Source organism: Sorex fumeus, unplaced genomic scaffold, assembly GCF_029834395.1.
Source record: "Sorex fumeus unplaced genomic scaffold, SorFum_2.1 ptg000061l, whole genome shotgun sequence".
Taxonomy (NCBI): Eukaryota; Metazoa; Chordata; class Mammalia; order Eulipotyphla; family Soricidae; genus Sorex; species Sorex fumeus.
In genome coordinates, this window is record NW_026606118.1 from 19,753,541 (window position 1) to 19,762,498 (window position 8,958).

Below are 8,958 nucleotides of genomic sequence, written 5' to 3' on the forward strand. Positions count from 1 at the left end.
TTGAATGAGCCTCACGCAAGAAAGAACTACAATATGATCTATCAAATCCATTTTCAGTATGAATTCAGATGAAATGAAAAGATCAATATCTACAAAGCAATATCAAAGCAAAATCTACATCCTCTTGTGTTCATTGTGGCATAGTCTCACTATTCAGAATAGCAGACAAAGGAGCTTGAGTGTCTATCATTGATTAATGGATAAAGAAGATGTGGAGTATAGATATAGATATAGGTATAGATATAGATATAGATATAGATATATCTACAAATATATATGTACATGCTATAATCTTAGTAGCATGAGACAGGAGGAAATCATTGCATTTGCAAAGGCATGGATGAACTTTGAGGAAACTAAGTAAAATAAGACAGAAAGAGACTAGGAGGTGGGTGTAAAGGTCTCAGAGGATAGCATAGGGATTAGGGGTGCATGTGAAATTCACCTCTGAGACCTCTGAACTCTGATTGGAAGACCTCAACCCTCAAAAGTTAAGAGTATGCAAAATAATACTTTTATATATACATATTTTGTCTGGGGGTGCACATTTGACAATGCTAAAGGACTTAGCTTTGTGCTCAGGGATCACTCTGGGCAGTATTGGGAGGCTGTATGTAGTATAAGAGACCAAACCTGGGTCTGCTGAGTGCAAGGCAAGAGCCCTACTCACTGTATCATCTCTCCAGCCCCCCCCAAAGAATGTGTGTGTATGTTTGTGTAGCTTGGGAGCCACATCTAGTGTTGCTCTGAGCTGACCCCTGGTTCTGTAGTCCAGAATCACTCCTGGTTGCCTTGGGAGACATAAGTGGTGCCAGTGATCGAAGTTGGTGCCCTAACTCCTATCCTATCTCTCCAGGCCCCTCTTAAATGTTTTTTATAAAAACCTTTAAAAATTTGTGTGTGTGTGTGTGTGTGTGTGTGTGTGTGCATTCAAAGAACTGTCATCCAACAAATGTATCCTCTGGCAAATTGACTTTTTAGTGAATTGTCTTTTACAGAAATAATCAGCATCTGCTTGAGATTCAAGACTGATTTTGAAAGTCAGAAACTGCTGTAGCTTAACCAAAATTAAAAGTCAAATTGGATTAAAGCAAGAAGTACTGTCAAGAGGCAGCCTAGAAGGAGGTAAATAGTCTTGGAAGAGAGGATGTAGAAGAAGGTAAGAAATTAAAATGAACTCTGTGATGAATTTCTCTGGGTGGAGAGAAACAGTAGAATCTTTAAGTGCCTAAGGAGATCTGGACCAAAGAAAAACCTTGCAAGAAACTTTTCAAGCTATGGGCCTGTTAGTACAAAATCTCCCCTACCTCTTACCTCCAGGTCCCGCAAACAACATCATGACATTAGCTTCTAATCAAACCCGGGTTGCATGCACAGGGTTGGGGCTGTTTCTCCTGGCAGAGGTCCAAGGGAGTCAGAGTTTACTTTCTGAGAATGGGGTCTTCTCTGTGTGACCTGCATTCCCTACCTCCCCCATTCCCTACCTCTCAGTTTCTTCTCTTGGCAGTGACTTATTTTTGGTTTTTGGGTCACACCCAGCAATGCACAGGGATTACTCCTGGTTCTGCACTCAGGAATTACTCCTGGTGGTGCTCAGGGGACTATATCAGAAGCTGGGAATCAAACCTGGGTCGGCCAAGTGCAATGCAAACCCCTACCTGCTGTGCTATTGCTCCAGCCCCTCTTGGCAGTCAGTGCCTTTATTTGTTTTGTAGCTCCAACTTTCACCTGAAATTTGCATCCCTGTTTTTTTGGGGGGATGTTTATCCAGGACAAGAAGAGAGGATGACAAAGGAGTCTCAGGGCCATTTTCACACCTGACCTAGCTGACTCTTGAGTAAACGTTAATGAGAATATAAAGACCAAAGAAACAATTTTTATTTTATTTAAAATACTTCTCTGTTTGTTTGTTTGCAGGACTAGGGTCAAACCCAGGCTTCCTGCCTGCAACTCTTTACTACTTTACTACTAAGACATATTTTTGTCTCAACATTCTTCTTAACTGCAATAAAATGGACTTCTATGAGGGAGCAGAATTCCACATTAAAGCAGGCAAACAAATAAACAAAAGATTTTTTTTATTAGGATAGAGAGGTAAGAGAAGAGTTTAGAGAACTTAAGTCTCTGGATGGGAGATAAGGTCCAACTGAATCCTTAGGTGCTTTTGTATTTGTGAAGGGCGCTAATCAATCCTGAGAAAGGGTGACAGGTTAAGAAAGAACTTCATTGGCAATAAGCCAGGAGGTTAGAAGATGGCAGATTCATGTCCTCAAAGTAACCAGCTTGTCAGCAAGGTTATAAGAAACAATTTTTATAGAAAAAGAACAGAGGAGCACAGTCCTAGAAAGGGCGGACTCCAGAGTGCTTAATAAATTCTTTCCTCCAGGTCCCCGGGAGGCACACTGAGTAAAAGTTTCTGAATGAGGCATCAATCTGTCCTTATCTTAAACTTTGAGGAAAAGGACAAGGACACATACAGGACAACTATCCATCTCTGGAAGAGTTGGCTGATTTTTAATTTTCATTTAACTCTTTTGGGAGAGGGGCCATGGTTTATACATACTTGGTTGATAATCAAGACCTATTTCTGGCTCTGTGCTCAGAGATGACCCCTGGCTGTACGTGATGCCAGAGATCAAACTGGTATTGGTTACATGCAAGGCAAGCAACTAAATTATCTTGCCTTTGAATTCAATCCTTAATTTCTTTGGGGCTGGTTCCATCTCTCACTGGATTTTTTTACCTGCACTTTCAAACCAGGAGTATACATGAAGCTCTGCTTTTACATTCCTCTCTTCCTTACAAATTGCAAGATTAAAAAATGATAAGAGAGAATCAAGAAACGGAATAGCTGTTTGATCAACTGAGACTGATGTCCACTCAAAAAGAAAACCCAGAGCAGGTATTCTAGGAAGGGTTCTGTGAGCAAAAAATGGGAGAAGAAATGAGCTTAGAACAAGGACTTTGAAAGAACAAAACCAGACAAATATGTGTGCAAGCCCCACAATCAAAGGAGCACAACTCACAGTGAGCAAAAGGCCATGCATGAGAGCATTTTAACGTGATATACAAAGCCCACTTAATATCACACTGAAAAACCATTTGAACACCATAACCACGAGTGTGTGTAACCTCACAGATACAACAACACAATGAAAGGAAGAAAGAGGAGACACAAAAATGAATTTTAAAAAAGCCCCTGGACTTTGCATGAATACCTGTAGTTGGAGGCATCAGAACTAGACTTGTTCAACAATTGTCAAGACAAATAGGATGCAGGTAGTAGATTCAAGAACTCTACAGAGGTAAAGTGATCCATACCCTAGAAATCTTTTATAGACATTCTATGAATTCAGAGTAGGAGTAGACTGATGAAAACCATATATCATCTCTACAAAATGGATTGGCCTGGTTTTCAGGAAAAGGCAGAAAACCATCCAAAGAACAAGTCATAATAAAATCTCATATGATGGGTCTAGAGAGACAGTACAGTGGGTAGGGCATTTTTCTTACAAATAGCGCCCCTGGTTTCAATCTCTGGCACCCCATAGGTCCCACAAGCATAGCCAGGAGTGATCCTTGAGCATAAAGTCAGGAGTAACTTTATTGCAGCTGGTTGTGGCCCCCAAACAAAACAAAAAATATACAAAATTTCATATGAAAGAATATGTGGCCCTCCAAAATTCTACATTTTAGCTCAAGGATGGTTAAAATTTTCAATGCAACATTGCTGTATCTTTTTTTAAGTTGGGAAGCCCAAAGTCTGGGGAGATGGTACAAAAGTTAAAGGACTTCCTAGAATGCAGAGGCCCTTTTCAAATCCCAGCATATTTTCCCTAAGCATGGCCAGGTGTTCACTGAGCACTGCCAGGTGTGACCCCAGAACCAAACCAAAACAATAAAGTTGTGGGGCCCTATAATATGTTAAATGAATATCAAGCAATCATAGCAGTGGCATAAAGGTCAGGAAATCAAAATTCTGTCTATTTTCCTTAGCATAATTGAGACAAGATCTTTTCCCTCCTAGGAATTAGTTTTACTTACAAAGTCAAAAATGGCTAAATAACTTAAATATCAAAAACAATGGACATGGGAAGGGGGTCGTTCCGGCCCGTCCTTCACGCCCTACCGAGGTCACCAGTTGCCCCCCACGAGCGGCTCTCCGGCACGGCCACGACTCCAGAGCACAGAAACCAATCTCTTAATTATCTGACTTTCAGTAGAAATACTTCCAGGGTTAATAAGTAAAATAGCAGAAATCCAAAACCGCACGGCCGCAACATCATTTAATTCTTGAACCCACCTGTAGGAAGCAAATCATTTCACATAACGCTTTTTCAGCATGTCTGATTTGGGGGGGGAGGTAAACTCTAAATAATAATGGTGCATCTTTTATCGAAACAATGAATCTAGTCAAAGTAGATAGAGTGTTAACTAGAATTCATCTGCCTCACAGGCATTGGGAGGGGTGGGAGGTGGGGTTTTATTGGGGTTCTTCATGGTAAAAAATAAGTATTGGTAAAGGGAAATGTGTTTGATATTTGCATGACTGAGACCTAAACCTGAAAGCTTTTCCCACAGTGATTCAATAAATAAATAAATAATATTTTTTTAAAAAAAGGCCTGGAACACTCTTCTTCAGAGTTCACATTTGTAACCCTGCATTAGTTAATGTCATAATGTTAAAGATCACTCAGGTGCTTTTCCTCAGGCAGTCAAGATAGAAAGCTGAGATGGCAGAATTCAGTAGAGTCTTTGACAAAAAGGATGGGAAAGGAGAGGAAGTGGGGCAGTGGGGAGTCTTCTTGAGTATGTAGCACTGTAGCACTGTCCTCCTGTTGTTCATCAATTTACTTGAGCAGGCACCAGTAATGTCTCCATTGTGAGACTTGTTACTGTTTTTGGCATATCAAATACACCATGGGGAGCTTACCAGGCTCGCCCTGCAGGCAGAATACACTGGTAGCTTGCCAGGCTCTCCAAGAGGGATGGATGCTGTGCTATAGCACTGCCCTTTTTATGAGATAGCCCAGGGAATGTGTTAAACCTTCTCTCTTTGCATTCCCTTTATTGTAGCACTAGGGTGATCATACTGCATTGTTTTATTTTAAAGGTAAAGGCCCTCCCGTTGATCGTCGATTTGCTCGAGCAAGCCCAGTAACGTCTCCATTGGAGACTTTGTTGTTACTGTGTCTGGCATATCGAATACTCTCGGTAGCTTGCCGGGTTCTCCGAGAGGGGCGGAGGAATCGAACTCGGGTCGGCCATGTTGGCCGCGTGTAAGGCGAACGCCCTGCCCGCTGTGCTATCGCTACAAGATAATAAAACAAAGATACTGGGAAAGAAGAAGAGGTTTGAAGGGCTTATCCTGGACCCATTTTTTAAAAAATTTTTATTAGTGAAACACCATGAGGTACAGTTGTAGACTTACAAATTTTTGTGATTGGGTTTCAGTTATACAATGATCCAGGACCCATCCCTCCACCAGTGCCCATTCTCCATCATTTACATTTTTTTAAAAATTTTTGTTAGTGAAAGACCATGAGGTACAGTTGTAGATTTACAAATTTTTGTGCTTGGGTTTCAGTTGTACAATGATAAAACACCCCATCTTTGGACATTCTCCGGAGTTTTATTCTGGGGTCATTGCTTATAAACTTCCCCTGCCGAATTTCCTTCTACCCCTATGTAGCTATATAAATCACATATATTCACTATACTCACATATACTTACATATTAATGTATCAAGCCAGTTTAATTCCTTTTACATATACACAAACCAACACACATTTTTTCAAATAAACTGCTTATCCAAACTAGTTCACAGCCATATTCCTTTGTTCCAAGTGATGCTCTTCTACATAATCCAGAGTAACACTGTGCTTTCAACCTGTTTGTCCTATGCTTCAGTTCTGAATTCAACCCTCAGATCTACAACTAGATACGGCCTATCTATTTCACTTCCCTCATTACATGTAAGTAATAACTTATCTCTATAAATTATTCCTCTCAATCTGCAGAAGCACCAAGAACTGAAGTTAGACTTGGAAATAAAGAAGAGTCTTAGCAGAGAGTCCAAAAGATTTCACGACCAAAAAGACCTTGAACACAATAAGTTTTTTTAAAGCAAAAATCAAATGAGAGAGTATTAAAAGTTTAGGACCCCTAGTACAAGAAGGTTTATGAGAGCAGGGATCTTACTGTAAAGCATCAAAGATTTCAGGACTCCATGCAATATGATAAGGAGGTAAAAGCAAGAATATTAATGAAAGGGCCCTAGAAATTTATGCCCCAAAGAGCCTTGAGCATAATTAGGTATATGTGGGTAAGAATTTTAACAAGAAGACCCTAAAAATTTATGAGTGGACGGCCTCAAAGACTTATGAATACAATAACTGTACTTGAACAGTCTGCTCACTTAAAGTACCAAATGGTAAAGAGGAGACTGTTCTCTATCGAATGTTCCTAACTTTCACTTGGCCTTTCAGTGTGAAAGCCCAAAATCCACAGGCAAAAAAATAAAAGGAAGGAAGAAAGAAAGAAAGAAAGAAAGAAAGAAAGAAAGAAAGAAAGAAAGAAAGGCAAGAAAGAACTACATTTTCTCATAGAACAGTCCATTCAGTCCATCTGACTTCCCATTTTGGGGGTCATTGATCCTCACCCCAGGGGTGGGAACAGGGAAGAAAGTAAGGAATACCCACATATTATAACGTGTATAACATTCTCCTAAAATGGGGTTTGACTTTTAGTAAAGACTCTTTCACACTTCTTGTGAGTAGCCTATGTTTCAATAATCTTTCTCCCCACCAACCTAGTTCTGATGGATTTTTCCCCCCTCTGAGCTAAACTCAGAAATTACTGTAGTTTACCAGGTCCATTCATTGAAGAAGACAAGAATGGGGGGTGTCCTGGAGAAGGGAATCTCCTCACTCTCCTTGTATGGGGGACCCACATGACTACTGTGTCTTGCAAATCAGGAAAGTTGAGCACAATTTTTCTTTCCTGGAGAGTCTCAATACTGACATTTTGCAACCATCTGAAATCCCTCCCCCCTTCATTTTCTTCTTTTTCTCTAAATCCTATGATAATGTAACCTGTAGAAAGATCAACATTTCCAATGACAAATTTGGTTGTTCTCTAAATTTTTTAAGCAGCACCAGTTCCGCACACATGAAGGTGCTGCCAGAGGGACAAAGTCACGTGGGTTCTGGGGCCGAGATCTCCTAGCCTACTTGGATAGGGGCCAAGCATCCTCCACCCAGATCCTCCAAATTCCAGTAGGCGGGGGTCACACCCAACAACTGGCCCCCTAATGTAATTCTATCAACGGCCAAGACCCAGAGACTATAAAAACCAGCTCCCGGAACCTTATTATGACATCTTATTATCTCATTCCGACTTTGGACAAACTGGCAGGCTACCAAATGTAGCCTGCCCACACGGCAGAGTCTGGCAAACTCCCTGTGGTGTGCCCAATATGCCAAATACCAGTAACAATGATGGGTCTCATTCTCCTAAAGAGCCTTGAATGTAATCTCAGGGCTAGGATGAAGGAGTCGTTACTGGGGCCTGCTCGAGGCAATCGACGAATAACAGGATGATTTGTGATTATGTGTTTGAAACTTCAAAGAAAAGGAGGAGGAAAAGAATAGATACTGACCAAAAAAAATGAAGCTGGAAATAGTACATGGAAGCAAAATAGAGTCAAGAGCCAATTCTAGTTGACATAAGAACCAGATGAAGAGAGAAAAATATTTACCTCTGCAGTGCTAGGGTAAAACCCAGGTCGTCACCCATGCAGAACAAGTGTTATACTGCTATTCTACAAATATAAAGCTCTGATATCCAATCATAGACTTACTCTGAGCAACATGATATCCTAGAACTAATATGACCCATCAAAGTTAGTTCATCTTGGGTAAAATAAGCCTGAGACAAAAATTTAGAACACAAAGGTAATCAAACAAAGTTGATTCGGTTGATGTAAATATATTTATGAAAATTTTTTTCTTTTGGTGGTTTTCTGGCTATGCATCTTTTTATGCTCTTTCATTGTCTATATAGTCCATCAATCATCATTCGTGCTTATCTATATTTAGAGCAAGATATTAGCAGTCAGAATAGTAAATAGAGTTGCCGTAGGGTCTAGAGAACTAACCAAAAAAAGTTCTGTGCTTATATTTAGAGAACTTACCTAACACTGGGACAAGAGAGATTCTACAAATCTTTCATTAGCCATAAGTATTCATGTCTGCACATGCCATCAGAGTGTGACCCCAGGGGTGGGAACAGGTAGGAAGCTATCAATTCACATTAGAATCTACAGATAAAAATTCACATCTGTGCAATTCTAGAACTAGGTCACTGCCACTGTCACTGTCATCCCATTAATCATCTATTGATTACTCAAGCAGGCACCAGTAGTGTCTCCATCTCAGCCCTGAGATTTAAACATTGTAAACTTTATGCTCTCTCTCCAGGGATGCAGCACGCCAGCTGAATGTCCTTGGGCATAGTGACGAGCTTAGCAGGGAACGCACAGAGGTTGGTGTCCTGGAAGAGCTCCACCAGGTAGGCCTCGCATGCCTCCTGCAGTGCCACGACTGCCGAGCTCTGGGAGCGCAGGTTGGTCTTGAAGTTCTACCTGATCTCACGCACCAGCAGCTGGAATGGCAGCTGGTGGATCCTCCATAGTGCCACGGTGTGGTGCCGGTAGGGGTGTGGCTTCTTCACGCAACTCATGGCTGGCACACTCTTGGGGGTGGCTGTGGTGGCCAGTTGCTTTTGGGGCACCTTCCCAGCCATTGATTTGCACTGTCTGCTTAGTACGAGCCTTCTCATTCTTCCCAACTCAGCTGGAGACTCCTTTAGGGTTAGGGAAATGAGACCCATTTTAGCAACTGTTGTTGGCATATTGGGTACATCCCGGGTAGCTTGCCAGGCTCTGCTGTGGGGGC

At 41.3% G+C, this 8,958-nt stretch overlaps 1 pseudogene; it reads left to right on the forward strand.

Annotated features, from left to right (window-relative positions):
* The window catches only part of LOC130034728 (histone H3-like), a 96,973-nt pseudogene extending 88,278 nt beyond the window's left edge, over positions 1-8,695 (forward strand).
* Positions 8,696-8,958: the final 263 nt, after the last annotated feature.